The sequence below is a fragment of the Anas acuta genome, chromosome 4, assembly GCF_963932015.1.
Source record: "Anas acuta chromosome 4, bAnaAcu1.1, whole genome shotgun sequence".
Classification (NCBI taxonomy): Eukaryota; Metazoa; Chordata; class Aves; order Anseriformes; family Anatidae; genus Anas; species Anas acuta.
In genome coordinates, this window is record NC_088982.1 from 5502099 (window position 1) to 5520359 (window position 18261).

Genomic DNA, 18261 nt, shown 5'->3' on the forward strand with positions numbered 1-18261 from the left:
AAATAAAGGCAGTTTATCTGACATCAAGAGGGTGGTTTATTTTCCTTGCTTGCCTCACTTAACAGAGGATTGAATAAAGTAATGGGGAATAGAAAGGGCAGGTCCTGCTAGGGGGGGAAATGCTTGCAGCCCAGAAGCAGAACGAGCAGCTCAGGGCGAGGACATGGCCCAGAGACACCATGCAAAGGGGGTGCCATGGGCTCTGCACACTGGGTGAGCTCCTGTCCTCAAGGGCGAAGCCAAAACCTCAGGGTAAAGGGCCCTGCTAAAGGGTTTTTCATCCCTGAACAGGGTTTAGAAGAGGGAACGGATGGTGCTGACTGTTTACCAACTAGGTCTCACCTGTGTTCTCTCTGAGTTGTGGAGGTGGAGGAAAGAAGCCAAAGTCCTAAATCCATTTATATCTAAGATGTGGCTGTGGTGGGAGATACTTTCAAGTCCATCCTGCCTGATTTAGAAATGAATCCATGTCTTCCACCTCCCCAGGCAGCTGCTCAGCAGGCTGCTAACAGCTTGGAACAAGGTTTTCTTGGTTTCCCCAGGTCGAGTTGTCCCAGCAGGTGGAAGGATTAAATATTAATCAAACCAGAGAGACTCGTGAGGGAAGGAAAGCATAAGAAATGCTATTTGGAGCACCTTCATGGGGAGAGGGAGGGCTCACTGGGGTGCCCTGCCTGCAAGAGCAGACCTGGCTCTGTGTCCCTGCTTCTGCAGTGAGGTGCTTGGGTACAGCCATGCCAAAACAACATCTGCAAGGGTAAGCAAAGCAAAAGCATTGCTGAGCAGCAGGAAGAAGTGCTGAAATCCTTGTGCCTGGGGAAAACTCTCAAAGGGGGCCTTGGTCTGCATGGGTCCCAAAACTGCAGACAGGTGTTATCATGACATGCTGCTGCTCTCTGCAAGACTCTGATGCTTCTGGCCACCAGTGCCCTGTGCAGAGCAATGTTGCAGCTGTGCAACTGGCAGATACTTTTCCAAAGCATTTTCAGACTAGAAGTTTAAAATAAAAAAAAATAAAAAAAAGAAAAAGAGGGAAAAAAACAGCTTGATCTGACTGAAACCTCATAGTACTGTAAATATATACGAGCATCCAGGAGCGATCAGCAGTGGGATAGGGAGGTATTTTTCCTCTGGAAGGCAGTGCAATTTTTGTGCAAGGAGATTTGGACAGCCCATAAAATCGTACGCTCATAACTCCAGAAGAGGGAATGTTTCCCAGCTCACGGAGGACTGGATGTCAGCATCTACACAGCAAAATAAAGGCTTGGTTCTGGCAAGGTAGGCACTGGATTCACTGCCACAGGTAACGAAGTCAGTAACACATGCCAGTCACTTGGGTAAAAAAGACAGGCTGGGCAATTAGCTCATGTTTTAGTGTTTAGCTATTTGGCAATAAGTTCACACTGCTGCATCTCCAGTGCAGTATTATACACAAGCTGGTTTGGAGGCTTACCTATGAGGGATAGAGCCAGATTTTGGTTATACTGTGAAACAAGGTATGCCCTGATACACCTTCCAGGGCAAGGAAGAATGGATATCTGGGGATGGTCTTGATTTTATCCAAGATTATTTTCACCTGGACTGTGAGAGAACTACTGAAAGAAGACTTTGTCATTTGTTGGTTATATAGCAAAGTCTCACTGTTTGTTGGGGACTTATCTGAATTTCAGGAAATGAGAGCTGAGAGTAACTCAATATCAGAATTGTTGCTTTTAATATGTATTTTGACCGTAAAAGAGCAAGCAGAAGCATTTCCAGTAGCGTGAAACTCACAGGCTCATAACTACAGGAGCTGCTGCCTCTGCCACAGTACTCACAGCAGAAAGGAAATTATATGCACGGAAGTTAAAATGCAATAAGAAAGTTGATTTTACTTTTGCAGAGTCTGGAAGTACAGCTGAAGAAATTTAGGGGATATTTGGTTGTACCAACTGTTATTTATGATGGTTGCAAATGAATGAAATATCCTCTGCATTAATCCTTTCTGGAAACACAAGGCTTTCCTATGCCTTATGTCTTTTTAAAACATAATACAAAACAGAGACCATAGAAAAATATATGGACAAACATAAATATGAAGGTGTTTTGTGTTTTTTTCCTTCAATGCATCTATGCAGCATGAGTACTTATAAATTTATATTATAACTCTACTGCCATCAAGTGATAGAAAGATTTTTAGTGAAGATATCAAAAAAAAAAGTCCATGTAAGTTATAGGAGCTCCAGAGCTCTTACACAGAACTGAGGCATATTTAATATTCCTCCCTGCCTCTTCCCCATGAATGGTAGCTATGGTTACCCACAGCAAACTGAAAAACCCTTCATGAACTGCAACCTAGGAAAAGGCGAGGAGCCTAATTAAAGTACACGTCAAGCTTTAATTATTGTTTGTGGGGAGCACAGATGAAGAAAATCCACGTGCATGACCTTTCTTAACTCTTGCTTTTCATAGCACGCCAGGAGCAATGGGAGAGAACTACTTCTTGTTACCGGCAACGATGCTGCAGCTTGGGAGCTGACTGCCAGCCATTTTCCTGCCCTTGGCTGCTTGTTAGTGACTCTGTGCTCCAAGATATAGGTTGTTTCATCAGAGTGGAGAGGGAAAGCTGAAGATCAGGCTGCTGGCTTCATCCACAGAAGGTTAAGTCTAGAGCTGTTCCCTTGAAAACTATGGGGTCTTGCTAAAACACGAGGAACAGCAGGAACCGAATCTGTGTGGTTTCCTGGTGAGTTCCTACGGAGTCCAGGGTTTGCTCCTGAAAGAGAAACCTCTAAGGATAGACAGGCAATATGAGACCTATCCCAGGTCTATGGTGTTTGTGCTGCGATCTTTGTGCTTTCTCGCCTGGTCTGCTCTCCCCTCTGCCACTCCCAAACAGCTGCCACCAGACCCACTCAACATGGGCTCTCCAACTTCCACTGAGTTTTCAACATCTGGTGGTGGAAAGTGCAAATTCCCAGCTTACTACCTTGCTGCACAGGTGGAAAACAGCTCCCATGGGTACCAAAAAGCATCTTTGTCTTGGAAGTGTCCCTTCTCCTCCTACATCCTATTAATGGCAGCCCATCAGACATTTGCCATGCTTCTTGATACTATAAAAACCATAGGATGTGAGCAGGTAATACCATGGTCATGGGCAAAGGAGCCTGAGGGATTAAACTAATAGTGATGCCCCTGTTTTCAGAGAAGCTGTGCGAGAACAAGCTGGGACCAAGCAGTTGCTTTTGATTAGATTAATAGACCTGCTCTTCATAAAAGCAACAGCTCAGGTCTGGCACACCTGCACAGGATCAAAAGCAGGAAGGTCAGTTCTGCCTTTTATGACCTTCTGCAAGGAGGCTCTGCAAGACTCAGCCTCTCAGCATCCGAAAGCCACGTTCAGTTGACAACCTCACTTTGTCCTATTTCTGGAAACCACAGGAAATGGCAAATATCTCCACTCAATATGAATACAATACAAATCAGAGACTGCTTGAACTTGAGTGTCCCAAAACAGCCTTTTTACAGACGTGACCTCAAGTCTGAATAGGATATAAAATGAGATGTATTTCACAGGTTTTTCTGTTTAGCTGTGAACATGTTACGTGCTATTAAAAATGAGTTCAGCACAGGTTACATTGTGTGGAAGGGGAAGAGAGGCTATTGAGAGAGATGCAAAGAAAACCTGGGTACAGAGTTCAGCTCCTAAATGGTCAGGATTAGGTTATTTCTTTGTAAGACATTTGCGATTCCTGTGGAATGAAAGACAGAATATGAAAGCACAGAGCCTGGACAGTCAGACAGCATGCCAGAAATAAATCAGAAGAAGATCTAATGGCTCACAGTCGTTTGGGTGATTAATGGCAAAAACAGCATTTGCCATCCAGCTGAATCCAGTAGACTCCTGAAGCCAAAGCAGACCTGACGAGACCGGAGATAATCACTTTGGGAGACACAAAGGGGAAAAAATGCCCTAATAAAGCAGAAAGACTAATAATGGACTCAGGATATTTGTTCCAATTGCCCTGAATTTTGTTTGGAGCACAGCATCATCCAAAGAGACATTTATGGACTAAGGCAGCTGAATATCAGGTCTGCCTGTCATGTTTCGATCAAAATAGATGGAGAAGGGAAGCAATGTGAACAAAGGATAAAAAAGAAGGATGGAGACAGCACAAGGCATCAAACAAGACTGTTATTTCACACTTTTTTTTTCCTATTTTTTATTTATTTTCTGTGGGCTCCTGTCACAAGGTAACAGTATGCTTCATGAGCTGGGAGATGCTATATGCCTGAGTGAAGTTGTGAGGGGGAAGATATATTCTAACACTTAGACCTATGTTTTATTTTTATATATGTAAGTAAACACAAACAGATACTATGAATATATAAAAATCTATGCACTTACTTGTACATATATATATATACAAATGGAGAAAGGTCTGAATGGGGAAAAATACATTACTTACATAACTCTTTTTTAAATAACTTACTTTTAACAGTCAGTGACTTCCAAAAGGCCATTTCCATGCCAGCGTCGTAGCCTTTTCTTTGGAGTTCAGCAAGTTAGACAGGAGAATAAAAGTTCAATTAAAAGCCTGCTTGCCTGTGACTGATAATGGTTTTGACATTTGCAGAGTCTCCTGACAACAATGCCCGAGCAAGGTGGGAAAAAGGAAATCAAAGAGCAAGTTCTTTGCAGATGACAGAAAACACCCTGCAAAGAGAGTCTTTAAACATCTGAGGTTTTGCTCTTGTGGCCTCAGAAACAATCCTTCCAATCACGCAAGCCTGTGCGAATGCTTTAGCATTCCAAGGGGCTGCATTGTCCTGCCTGAATAAAACCAGCAGCTATACTGGAGCCTACCTGGAAGGTGTTAAAGAGAAATGGAGCTTGTCTTCAGCAAGTGTCCTGATACCACCACCACAAACAGGCAGGAGGAGAAGAAGGTAATGGCCAGCTGATTGCCAACCTAGGATTTGCTTTTGCTCCTGCCAACTAAAGCAGCATCCTGAGCTGAGTAAGACCCAAAAGTTCTCACCAGGACGGACCGCAGCTCTCAGCTAAGGCACAGGGCACTCTCTCGATAAAACGTTTCTCATCCAAAGCCCTTGACTGAGGCATCTGGGGCAGAGTGTCATCTGCTCTCTTCTGCGAGGTTACCGTCGCATTTTCAGACATCGGTAAGTTTTAAAAAAGTTCAGTGGCACTGCCTGCCTGGTCCAAAGCCAGCGCTGTCTCTTTGGATCTGGCTGCCCTGCCGCTCTTGTGGATGCCTTGAGGTAAAACGTGGGTATTTGCCAGAGAACATCCAAGCCCCAGCCAGCGGCCTTTTAGAAATGCTCCTTTGCACAGCCATACAAAGAGCTGACATGAAATGCTTTGCTATTTGCACTGACAACTTCAGGGAGAGGAGAGAAAAGAAAGCTTAATTTTAAAATTCAGTTTAATGGATCAGAAGCAATCAGAATTACAGCCTGTTCCCTATTCAGACTCCTGAGTGAACATGAACTAATTACTCCAGCTGATAGCCTCTGAGGTAGGTACAGAGCACTACCATGTGGGAGGCTGCATGGGAAGAGTGATTAAATGACGTGCTAAAGCACAGAAAGGTGTCCTCATGCATCTTGCCAGTGGTCCAGCTAGTTTAATGTGATCACAGCAGTAGGATCAAGTCCAGGTCACTTTAGAGGTAAGTGGAAGCACATGCACCGGGATGTGTGCTGTTCCCTAGGGATGTCTCACCTTTCTTGACAACATTAAGAGGTATAATGTTGGCCTGTAACACCCTTCTGCTCATGGAAACAGAAATGCTCACCCCGTTTCACAACAGGGAGCTGTAGCAGAGAAGAGCCCTAAGAGATCTGCACTAGCTGCTGGTCTCCCAACCCATATTTTAGTAGGACAGCTATCCTCACGTTGCAGTTTACACAACCAGGCAGAAGGGTTTATATTGCTTTTGAAACTTTATGATTGTTCCTGGCTTCTAACTTGATATTTCCCTTGAGTGTGATGTGGCTGATAAGCAAGGAGAGGAAACCTGCTGCTGCAACGCGTTAGAGATTTGCCGTTAGCTCAAGAGCTTCAGGCTGGTGGCTTTGGATGTGAAGATCCAGGCTTCAGATGCCCAAAACAGCGTTCATGATTAGTTTGCTGTTTATAGCTCATTAATTTATTCCTCTAGGCTTGTATGGAGGGTACTTTTTCATGTTTATCATTCATATGACATCTTGCAACTTGACATAACAGAGCAATTTGGGGAAGAGAAAGTAAAGCCATCAACTTGTCAGGTCTTATTTAGCAAATGCTTGATGCCAAGTCCAACCAAACATGAGCATACCTTTATGCACACAACACATACATGAACCCACACATGCATCACTCACACACCGGTGTGCTTCACTCCCTGTTCCCAAACTGTGAAAATAAGCCAAATCTCTGCTCAACACTCAGCTGTAATTATTTAAATTAATAAGAGAGAGGAGAAAGTTTTGATCAAAACCACAGCTCATCCAGCTGACAGAACCATGCTGTTTTGACCTCTTTTATTTGCTTCCCAGTCTCTGCCATCCAAGACAGGCTAGAAAACACTTGAAGATGTCGAGAGAGAGTAAAAGCAGGAGTTCTTATGCACGTAAGTACAGTATTCCTCCATTGTCATTAAGAAAGGTTTATTTAGGGGTATTGAGAAGAGTGTCTAGCAGGACAAAGTGTTCCCCTTTGCCTTTGTGAAAAGGAGCCCTGCTTCCAACTGGCTGCTAAAAAGAATAGAAAATACTTTGACAATTTATTAGCAACGCTGCCCATGCCACTAGGATCTTGCTTTATTTTTTGTTTTGTGCTTATTTTTTCCAAAGCAGTCATTTTCTTCTGTAAATGATATGCATATCCACAACACTGAATATCATAGACAGGTACATAAAGCAGTTAAACAAGGTCCACATTGGAAAGAAAGCATGCTCAAGCCACAGAAAACGCCACAACAAGCAACCCTGCTGTTAAGCAAACAGAAACATGATATTAACCTGTCCATTAATTTGTACACTCTGTCCAAAACAAAGCACAGCAACTTGAGCAGAACCAAGGTGTTACATCTGTGGGCGTGCCTGTATGTGTTTATGCTTTATTTTTATTTTACTTGTCACGCACTGTTACCAAAGTAAAATCCACATCTTGGGCAACAGCAGGTGGAATTTCTATTTTAGTACATCTTTAGTTCAATAGAGAAAAGATAGCTAAAAGGAGTCCAGCCTGAAGATATTTATCAAAAAGTTTTGCAGAAGAACAATTCAAGAAGCAAACAGAAAGGGAGGGCTGATATCTTCTGGAATTCAAGCAGAGGGAAGCTGCTTTAAGAACAAGATAAGGAATCAGAGCATGAGGATGGCTCCTCTGAGCCCATGCCTTGTCTCTTGTAAGTGGTTAATATGGGTATTTCAGTCTGATATAAGAGCAAGGCAGGTGGGCATTGATCCTGCCCCAACCATGCTCTTCCAATTCCAAAACTCTTGTGGCTTTTTGGTTTTACAGAAGCCTACTGCTACCACCTGATTCCAGCTGATGTTCCATAGCATTCATGAAAGGCATGGAGCAAAGACAAGAGGGCATCTGTAGATGGGTAGGAAGGAGGTCTGGAAAGAATAAAATCAATTAGAAGAGGAAGAAATTAATTTGGGGGTCTAGGAAAAAAGGATCAGCTCTCAAAGTTGCAATAAATATTCAATATAGTTGTACTGGCAATAGATAGAAGTCTGATTTTTTTTCCTGTAAGCAATGCAAGAGAACAGTTACACATTTGATTTCCCATAGGTATTGGAATCAGCATGAAAGACTTTAATGTTTAGTGAAAAATGAGAATACAATGCTGAAGGCAAAGGGGATACACCATAAGGAGTTTTGTATAAGACTGATCAAAAGCAAGGCAAAAAGCATCCCTGGTGTGCAGTGATCACAGGAATTGTTACCTCTGTGAATAGACGACACAACACGCTCCATGTGTCCAAGGGCAGAGTCCTGTGCTGCAGCAGACAGAAGGAAATGTCCCATCTACCCAGAGGCTGCTCCGGGTGCTACCTGCACATTTGTGTGCTGAGGCTTTCCTGCACAGTTAACCAGAGGTCGAAGAGGGGCTGAAATGGATCACGCTGTGGGCTTCTTGTGTCTTTTGTACTTTATAGGCTGCAAGGCATATGACACTACATCATGGTAAAGCTATGTCCCAAAATAATGGTCATTAAACATCCATAAATATGTCACCCTTGTGCATGTTGTTGTCCTGATTAATTTAAGGTGATTTACAGTGAAGATTTCCATGGGAGGCTTCACAGACTATTTAACAGTTACTGTCTGGTTCACATACATCCTCTAGTTACATTGCAGTGACACAAACTCTATTCTTGAATCCCATATTGAAGTACAAAAAAGGATATACATTTCAAGAGGTTTTGTGTTCCTCTGGGAATTGTATAAACAAATATGCTGACTTGTTACAGCAAATCCTATGTACCTATTAGGATGTTCATCTTGCACAAGGTAATAGCAAAACAACAGAGCAGGACAAGGGAATCTTTTGCATCTGTCCTGGGGAATTAAAAGGAAGGAAGAAAGAAAGAGGTTTAGTCTTCAACTTTATCTTAGTAGCAGAAAATTACAATCCATGGGGAACAAAAAGGATCACTTTGAGACAACAGCAAAGGAACTAGAGCTAGCTTCAAAATTCTGGGGACGAATGTGTAGATTTTCAGAAAATGACAAATGATTTATTTCTATCAGGGAAATAGCATCAGGCAGAAATAATGGGGGCAAGGCTTTGTCAGATCAGATCAGATCACTAGTCCATCAAGTTAGGACTTTGACTCCAGAAGTGATCAGCACCTGATGTTGCAAAAGAAAAGAGAAGAAAGGAAAACATTCACCATGCATCTGGCAATGCTGAAATAATTGGGAGGAGAGCTACACGCAGGTGTGCAGGTCCTGCCGTGACTGACAGCACTAGAGAACAAATTAAGAAATCCACTTTGGCTTCTGTTTTCTCAGGTGGAAATGGCGAATGAATGTTGAACAAAGGGGCTGGTTCATTTGGAAAGCACAGGTCTGACTGGTAGCACCTCCTGCACTGCCTGAGTCCCTCCTTCATGACCAGAGCACCATGCCAAGCTGGGGTGCTGGGAGGGGCTTCTCCAACTTACCAACGAGTCAGGTCTCTAAAGCATTATTGATTTCCATCGTAGCACATGTGGTTGGAAAGAAACATCCACTGTGCTCAATCACAAGCTGTTGCAACTACGAACAACTACCTGTGTTTCTTGGGTTCCCCATACCAGACCCAAGTTGCTCTGTTTCATTTAGTCTCAGCTTCGATCCTCTTGTCAAACTCGCATGCAACCTGGAAAGCCAGCTCAAGCATATAGCTACTGATTGTATATTTGAAGGACTCCAAGGACAGACTGCTCACAGACAAATCCAAGATAATCCAACAAAAATACAGTATTTGGTGTGCTGTGTAAAACACCACTGTAATTTATGTAAGTGAGGTTGGAAAGATACCCCCTATTACTCCTAAATAAACACTTCCTACAAGGCCAGACACAATCCTGACCCAGAAATGAGGGACAGAAGGCAGGAAGAGACAGAAAAAGGGCACGTGGCCACGTAGCCCCTGACCCAGAACAAAACCATTGTACCAGAAAGAGCTAGTAGGGGCTATAATTATCTCATTTGTCTCTCTGCAGCTAAGCCTCCCAGCTTTGCAACATGCCAACTCTCCTCAAACATTTGTTAGAATGAAAAGCACAAATTCACTGGACAGGTTTTACAAAGTTAATTAGTGATTTTCTGCAATTTCCTCTCCAGCTCAGATCTACGCACAGAAAAGCTCAAGGAAAAGAAACTTAAAAAAAAAAAAAAAAAAAAAAGATTCAGAATAGTGCTTCCTGAAAGAAGCCACTATTGCAGTAAACTTCTGTGCTTCTGTGCACAACAGAGCTTTCTCACTGAAAACATCACTGAATCATTTTGAATGACAACCAAAATAATTTTAAAAAATAAAATCTGTTTACGAATAAATGTAGGAAACTTGATATAAATTTCTGCAAATAACATTTCAAGGTTGGTTGAAGTTGCTAATGGCTACATTTGTCCAACCTTTTAAAATTTTGCTAGAGCATCAATCACATTAGATGACCTCTTGCAGCGAGCATGCAGAAATCTCCTATAATCCTTGTCAAATCACTTTCTTCCATCACTGGCATTAACCATTTGAGGCATTTCCACTTCCCTGCTTGGCTCCCTGCCACCTTTTGCAAAATCATTTTGATACTTCATTTTGATGCATCCGTTTCCTCAGGAGTTATTTCACAGCAAAGAAAATAAAATATGACAACAAACTCCAAAACTTAGTACCTTTTAAAACACATTCTTCCAACTGCAGCAACTACTTCACTCTTGGGCACTTCCAGGGAAACCGGTGACCAACTATCTTAATGCCCTGCAGTCTTGCTTCAAGCCATCAAATCTCCCAGCCAAACGTTAATTCATGCAAAATCCCTGGGCCTTGGCAATGCTGCTTAAATATAAAAATTTATTAGCACAGCACTTTATAGTGTCACTCACGGGATAAAACTTACAGATCACTTTTCCAGTTTCTTCACGGTGTCACAGAAAAGTTAGCTGGAAGAGATCTCTGGAGGTCTCAGCCCAATTTCATGCCCAAAACAGGACCATCAGTAACACAGATCCTCTCGGGCATGCTTTCATCTAGCTGAGCCTTGAAACCTTCCTAGACAGACTGCCCTGCTTCTCTGGGTACCTCTCCCAGGACTGCACCACCTGCCTGGTGAGCAAAGCTCTCCTTAACACACAGCCTGAGCCTCCCAGGATGTGCTCTTTGCTGGATCCCCTCCGTGTCCCTCTCCAGCTGTAGGCACCATCCTCCAGATGCAGCTTCAGCAGCACCAGCCCCAGGGGATAACAGCATCCCTTGCTTGGCTGATCTGGATTTCTGGATTGTAATTTACCCAGTGTCTCTCATTAACCCCAGGTCCTCTCCACTGGGGCTGGTTTGGGACAGTCAGCTCTCGGCTGGTTTCTCCACCCCAAGCACAGAGCTTTGAGCTTCCCCTTGCCAAACCTCATGGGGTTTCAATTAGGCTGCCTTCAAATTAATCCAGCTCCCCTAGGCAGCCACTCTGTCACTTGTCACATCAGACTCTCCCCCTAGTTTAGTATCATCCACAAATTGCTTTTTTTTATGCTGTTGGTTTCAGTAACACAGCTAGAGTAAAGAGACCATTTAAATGTCACCCCTGGTGTGTTTGCTCATGGTAGATAGTTTGTGTAAATTAGAGTCTCCTGCTCTCCTCGCTGTGCTGCCTGCTGACCCAGTCCCACAGCTGAATTAGGTCTGCCTTAATAGATTTTCCCCGAGTATTTCAATGTCGCAATGAAAAGCCTAATTTCATAGCACTTCCTGAAATGAAAGCATCTCAGTACTCAGCAGTCTGAATCATCTGTGGGGCCGAGATACCCCGCGAGTTTCCAGTGCTGTAAAACTGCTGCTGAGAGCAGCCATGGCTTCGTCCCATGGAGATGTTTCCCCAAGGAGGATGAAGCTGTCCGTACACCTCTCAGTGAAAGAGTTTATTGAAAAGGGGTTACCTTTTTGGTTTCTTTGCTTGCAGACAGCAAGAGTTTCCCTGATTTTTTTCCCTTCCTCCTCACAGGACTAGCTTTGTTTTTTCACAAAGAGATGGGAACAGTTCTTCTATCTTTTCCTTTCTACCTACTATGTCTCTCTGCTGAATAAATGGTCTTCCCTCCCAAACACAGATCAACAGCTTAAACAGGCTTCTGCAATGCTCCAAACAGGAATATTACAACACTGCTCTTTGTCTTGTGAAGTCAGGTGTAACTCCCTCCTCTACTTCTGTTCTACCCCTTAAAATTCATCTCTAAGTACTTTAAAGGAAGAGCTGTTCCTAATTCAGGTCCAGCAGGGAGCATTCTCTTTTTTTAAAAAATAAGAAAAATCAGAAACAAGTTCAAAAAAATATCACTGCAATGTTGGGAAAACCGCCAAAATGATGTGAATGATACATAAAAGATAAAACATCTAACAAAATCCTCCAGCACTACAGCAAACAGTTCAAAGAAAAGGCGTTGGAGTCCAATTACCTGCCCACGGGGTGTAGGGGCTGAATGCTGCAGGCCAGAGAGCAGCAGAACATCAATTTTTTGGCCACCCATGGCTCCAGATGGGTGCTAATTGCAGAGAGCTCACTGTGGTGAGTTATTCATTTGCTTGTTTTATCTTGTCCTGCAATAGTGACTATGGGACATCTCTGGCACCTGTGAGACCAGGTATATGGTGACAGCTCTGCTCAGAGACATGTGCCAGGCATTCGGTGCCCAGGGAGACAGGCAAAAGCATTATTTTGTTTCTGAGCTGCACCGGAAAGCTGCTACCCTGATCCTCCTTGTCAAAGGGAAAGATGAAACCTCTCCCTGATTCAAACCAAGTTATAGATGTTTTTTCTTTTTTTTTTCCCCCTTTTTTTTTTTAAATCATCACTCCTAACCAGTGCTGTCTGTTTGAAATATCTCCCTCCTTATTGCCCTCTTTTTATTCCCCATTACTCTAAGGACTTTGATAAAAGTTTTCCTTTCAGTAGCATCTCCCAGCTCTCTTCTGCAGTGCAACATGGAATCAAGCCCAGACAGAGAACCAGACCAAAACTCAGCTGCACGAGTCTAGAGCAAGCCATTTGACCATTTAACTGGAGTTTCACATTTAGTTGAGTTTCTCTGTTGCCTACTTGCACACTGAGGCAGATTGCATCTCAGGTGAACTTGTAATGTTTCTCCCTGTCCTCCTCCTCAGAAATCTAGCAGGATTTCTCTTCCAGAACCTAATACACTATAGGTTTGTAAACAGCACTTAAAATAATCCACTCCTCTGCCTGCCTGCCTTCAGCATGACCATCGTTCCTGCACACAGGCTGAGTCGAGCTCCACACAGCCGTGAACCTTCTGGTGGCATTTCATAATGTCAGTGAACAGTGAGTATCATAATTTTCACTTTTCTAGACAAGTTCTGTATTTATCCTTTTTTTTTTATCCTTTTTTTTTTTTTTTTTTTTTGGTCTAATCCCACAGATTAAAAATGGGGCCCGTTCAGGCAGGTGATTAGTTTTATTTCAGTCCATGTGACTCGTTGGCGTGCTTTAGGTCAGACACATGTATAAAGCTTGGTGAATTGGGGCCATTAACCCCAGAGTTGTTTCTCTGATTTTTCCCATTTTCCTTGCCACGGATTTGACATGTATGCAGTTCTTTTCTTCATTTCATCTCTGATCATCAAACTTCTGTAAAGAAAGGTCAGTGACATTTTGTAGTGTTTCCCAGCAACGACATCTCAGACCCCATCAACCTTGCATTAAAATGCTCTTTTAGTAACAAACAGGCTATTTGCCCCCTGTCTTTGAGTAAATCTAGGAGTTAACATAAAGTATTTCTACTGACGTATAAAAATGAGCAGAGTCCAAAATCTCTCACATTTCTGTCTTTGTCCTCCCCCAGCATTACTGATTGAATGTCCCCTATTTTGAGCGAAAGCTGAAATATGGATTTTCTTTTCATCATCACCACTTGCACAGCTGCATCAGTCATTAAGCTGTCCTAAAGATCTGTTACCCAGGAACTAGATGCCAGGTATATATCGTATCCTGAGGTGAGTTGTGGCAAGGCATAAATTGATCATGTGGTTCACACTTTTGAAACCCAAATGAAAGAACATCAATTGTCATCAACTCCAGGGATATAAATAGAAAAGACCAAATCAATTCTAGCCTAAATGTGTTGTGGAATGAAAAGTTAAAATGAAAAAAAAAAAAAAAAAAAAAAAGCCAAACAAACAAACCACTGGTTAGTTTGATCAGAGACAGAAAATTATACTTTTGAATGTAGAACAGAAAATGGAGGGAAATTTCTTCAGTCAGCCAATTCATTCTCCAAACTTTTGAGACAAATGCATCCTAAAATTACAACCTCAGACACATTAGTGTCCACAATAAACTATGTTTTTAATCCTATCATCTCTATGGAAAAGTCATTCCAGAACTATAAATATCTGCAGGTTATCAGCTTCCTTCAAACATCCAGGTAAAATTTTACCCATGGTCCTTTTAAAGATAATTGTACTTCTGCTAGGATAGCTGTTTATCTTATATATTGTCTTGTGTTCATGATGTAGTTACAGTCCTTTATAGAACTGTTTCTATATAGTCTCATTCCCCCCTAAAGTACAGTTTTCTGAGTTAAAGTAGCAGAATTATTGATATTTCTTTTTACTAAGGTACATTTCTCCATCATTTCAAGTTTGGGTTCATCCTTCTTGAATATTTGTGAATAGGCCTGTATGTTACCTTTCTAAATGAGATCTTACAGCACCATATAATTCCCAGTTTCTACTGGTAATACCTTGTGAGATACTGTCATGCCATTTTCTTCTCACTATCATCTTGAAGGCCCACAGCCATCCCACGATCAATGAATACAAACAGGTCCTTATTCTTCTCTATTACTTCTGTGTGACAACTTGCAAGCCTGCAGCAGAAACTCTTGTTATTCATTCCCAAGTAAATGATACTGCACTTTGTAGAACTGGATTTCATTCAACTGCTGTTGCTCCACTCCTTGCTGTCACCCAGTTCCTCCCCCATCTTACCTTGTCCTCCCCCTTCCTGACACTCCTCCTTGCTCAATGTCATCTGCAAGTTTCACCCACATCATCTCACCTTTTGTGCTAGGAACAGTGATTTAAAGTTAAATGCACTTGATCGAAAGATTGGTCTTTGTAGAATTCCAATAATAACACCCCTCCTGTTTGCGCCAAAGACACTGCTATTTCTCTTCTGTGCAGAACCTTATCTCCTATATGACTTGTGTACTAATCGCAAACTTCTCCGTGTGATACAAATGTTCACTGAAGTCTAGACACATTAAGAATGTTATCATTATGTCTAAAAAAAAATCTATAAAAGAAAATAAGTTATAGAACTCTTATATGTACTAAATCCCTGTTTTCACTTCGTTCTCTTGATCTCCACTATTCCTGTGAAAAAGTTGAACTCTTTCTGACTATCACTGTCACACTAGAAAGTTTGTATACACTCAACCTCACTTTTTCCCCTTTTTAATGTATAAGGTTTGTCACTTGACAAGTGTATATCATTATCTTTATTAGGCTTACACCAGACCTGCAAGTCCACATGCCAGCTTTGTCTGAATTCTGAGCTGGAAACCAATTAGTCTTCTAATTGAAATCTTTTCATCTTCTAGACCTGTGCTTGCATATCTGATTATTTTTTTTTATAGAATTATAGGAAATACCATGTGTATTTAAGAAGAGGAGAGAGAGCTCTCACCATTTTCACATGCTACATCTATAGTACAGGTCTTATTGTATGACGTCCAGAGCACGATTCAGTTGTCTAAATAACTGCCTCAGATGTAGACATCTGAGATACTCTAGGGTGTTTTGGAAAGCACAGGATTGGCAGATGTGACACAGCACCTACAGGAAACTTTGGCTCTTCTGGAACAGTTGCTGCAGGCCACCTGGGATACCCTGAAACATCTGTGATTGTGGGAGTACCCAACTGAAACTCAGCCTCAATCTATTGAGTTTACCCAGACTTGGGGAGGTGAAATGAAGACTGGAGGTTGTAACAAAGCTGTGTTGAATTAAATCAGCTTAGAAATAGGGTTGTGAGCTTAAACTGGCAAGATGGTGACACCATGTTTATAAAGGGTTACTTTGGAGAAGACAGGCTTCAAACTAGCTTTGGGTGATTTGACCCTATATTAATCTCTTCCAAGCTTAAAAAACGGTGATCAGTTGCCTCTTGTTTAGGAAATATATAGGAAAACTGGGAAGAAAAAAAAAAAAAAAGAGAGAGAGAAAGAAAAAAAGAAAGAAAAAAAAAAAAAAGGTTGCCTCTTGTTTCCTATATTAGGGCAAGAAAATGCTAGTCTGAATACTCATGATATTAGCAGATATCAAGATTGGACTTCAGAGGTTCAGTTACTCCATCAACCGGAAGGAAATCTCTTGCATACACAGATGGACAAGAATATTCAGACTTTCTTTCTTTCTGATTCTGGCCAACATCACCAGGAGAACAGAGATCAGAGTTCATAGCAGAGTTTCAACAGATTTATGCCTAGGAGAAAAATCTCCCCTTGCTTGTTCCATCCTGTACTTTCAGAGCTGTTGGGATGATTTATTTATTTGGATTTGGCATTTGCTGGAGCCCTGGGACAGATAATCTGATGCTCACCTGGTCATAGCCAGCATTAGGAGTTAGTTCCTTTCCATTGCAGGGGCCTCAGATATTTGTGGAACTTCCATTTCTTGTGTTTTCAGCTGCAATTTCCCAACAGTTTTTTGTTTTTTGTTTTTTTTTGCCTGAGGAGATGAATGCTTCAGTTCAAAGTCACTGGGGAGAATCTAGGTTGGATGCAATGGCTTGCAATTCACAAGAAGTTAGATTAGATGATCTAATCACCCCTCCTGTCATCAAACTCCATGAAACTATACAAAAACAACATAAAATGGACTTGGCTGTTTGACTGTGAACAAAAAGATATACTTCTCATTCAATAACAGGTAATGATTTTGACATGGTCTCTGAACTCTGGGCTTTGCAGATGCCACAAGCTTAACAACCTGAGAAAGTTTTAATCTCTGATTCCAGCTTTTATCTGTGGAGGTGGAAGGGAAGGAAGCATTAAGTGCAAAATTGCCAGAAAAGGACTGCTTGAATCAACAACTTTTAGCTTTTACACTATGATTGTAATTGACTTAAAGTAACAGCTTAACAGGGAAGAAACACCATCTCACTACCAAACCATCACCTAACCTTGGACTTTGCATAAAGTTTGGAGAAGTCTCTCCTATGAGTTTTCTAGTACTGGGCTCTTCAGTGGAGGAAAAATCATAAAACAAAGATAACTACTTGGTTTAATGACAACTATACAGCAAGGGGAGATTATTAATTGCAGCAGATATTACAAATATGCAATTTCAACAGTACTTGTAACAATAAATGAAATGGTAACATAATTACTCTAGCTTTTCCATTATTTCAATTAATTTTGCTTTCATGTTCACTGATGCTATTGTCATGCTGCAGTACTATGCTTTGAACATTTTCCTGCCCTGCTCCAGGAGGTCTGCTGGGGTAATATCTCCAGCATAGAAGTCGAAACCCACTAAATTAATTGCTCCTTTCATCCTTTAATTAGAACTATGCTAATTTCCTTCTACATCATTATTGTATAAAAAGCCACACCTCCAGCTCCACATTGCTCTTGTACATTGATGTGGGAGACTGAAATCAAAAGAACCCAAGAACAAGGGGTGCATCACAGTTAGCAATGAAACTCTTACTAGACTTTGTCCTTGCCAACAGAGGATTTTTCTCTATGGTGTTAACCAGCACAATTTCCTGGTAATTCCACAAATTTATGTGTAATCTCTGTCCATTGGGATCTTAGACCTACAGTTAATAAACTTCAGTAGTGGAGAGTTCTTCCTCTACTGACCCTACATCATTGGATTCTATAAAAGATTTCTACCTAAAGCAACAAAAAAGAAAAAAGAAGAAAAAAAAAAAAAAAAAAAAAAAAAAAAAAAAAGACGTGCATGCAAGAGGTGCATGACATCAATCCTTCTTTGAAATAGTTAATTTCTGATATTTATTATTATAGTAAGTCCTAACAGATTTTCAAAATTCAGGTTTGTTGCTATACAAAGATATCATTGTGAGGTTGCCAAGCAGTTTATTTTGATACTTAGTTTGGTGGTTTCATTTGTCCTAAAGTTGAAATGGTTACTTTAACATCAAGCCCACCTCTAATTTTGCAAAACATGGGAGGGTATTCAGGAAGTAAAGCTGCCTGTTTACAAATTAAAGACCAAGTATAATACTTCAGGCAGATGACTTTGAGACGAAATAAAATTTGGTCTTTACTTATTTTCATATTTCTTTACAGTTGCCAGGAGAATATTTTAATAACCTCCATAGAGTTTAAAATGATGCAGGTAATTGCTTTAAGTAATTTTAGTGCTATTAAAGATAACAAACCTCTCGTGTGAAATATTCTGCTAAGCAGTGATCAGCAGAAAAGGGGTAAAGATCTTTTTAGTGCAAATTTGAGTTGTCTTTATAGGTGAGCTGAAGTGAGAACATAATTATATTATCTATAACATAAAAGGTGTG

At 41.3% G+C, this 18261-nt stretch overlaps 1 long non-coding RNA gene across 1 annotated transcript; it reads left to right on the forward strand.

The window, feature by feature from the left end:
• The first annotated feature begins 641 nt into the window (after nt 1-641).
• On the forward strand, nt 642-7924 carry LOC137855445 (uncharacterized). The gene is made up of 3 exons (XR_011095732.1): nt 642-757; nt 4617-5163; nt 7790-7924. It is a non-coding gene; the product is annotated as an uncharacterized lncRNA (long non-coding RNA).
• The last annotated feature ends 10337 nt before the right edge of the window (nt 7925-18261 follow it).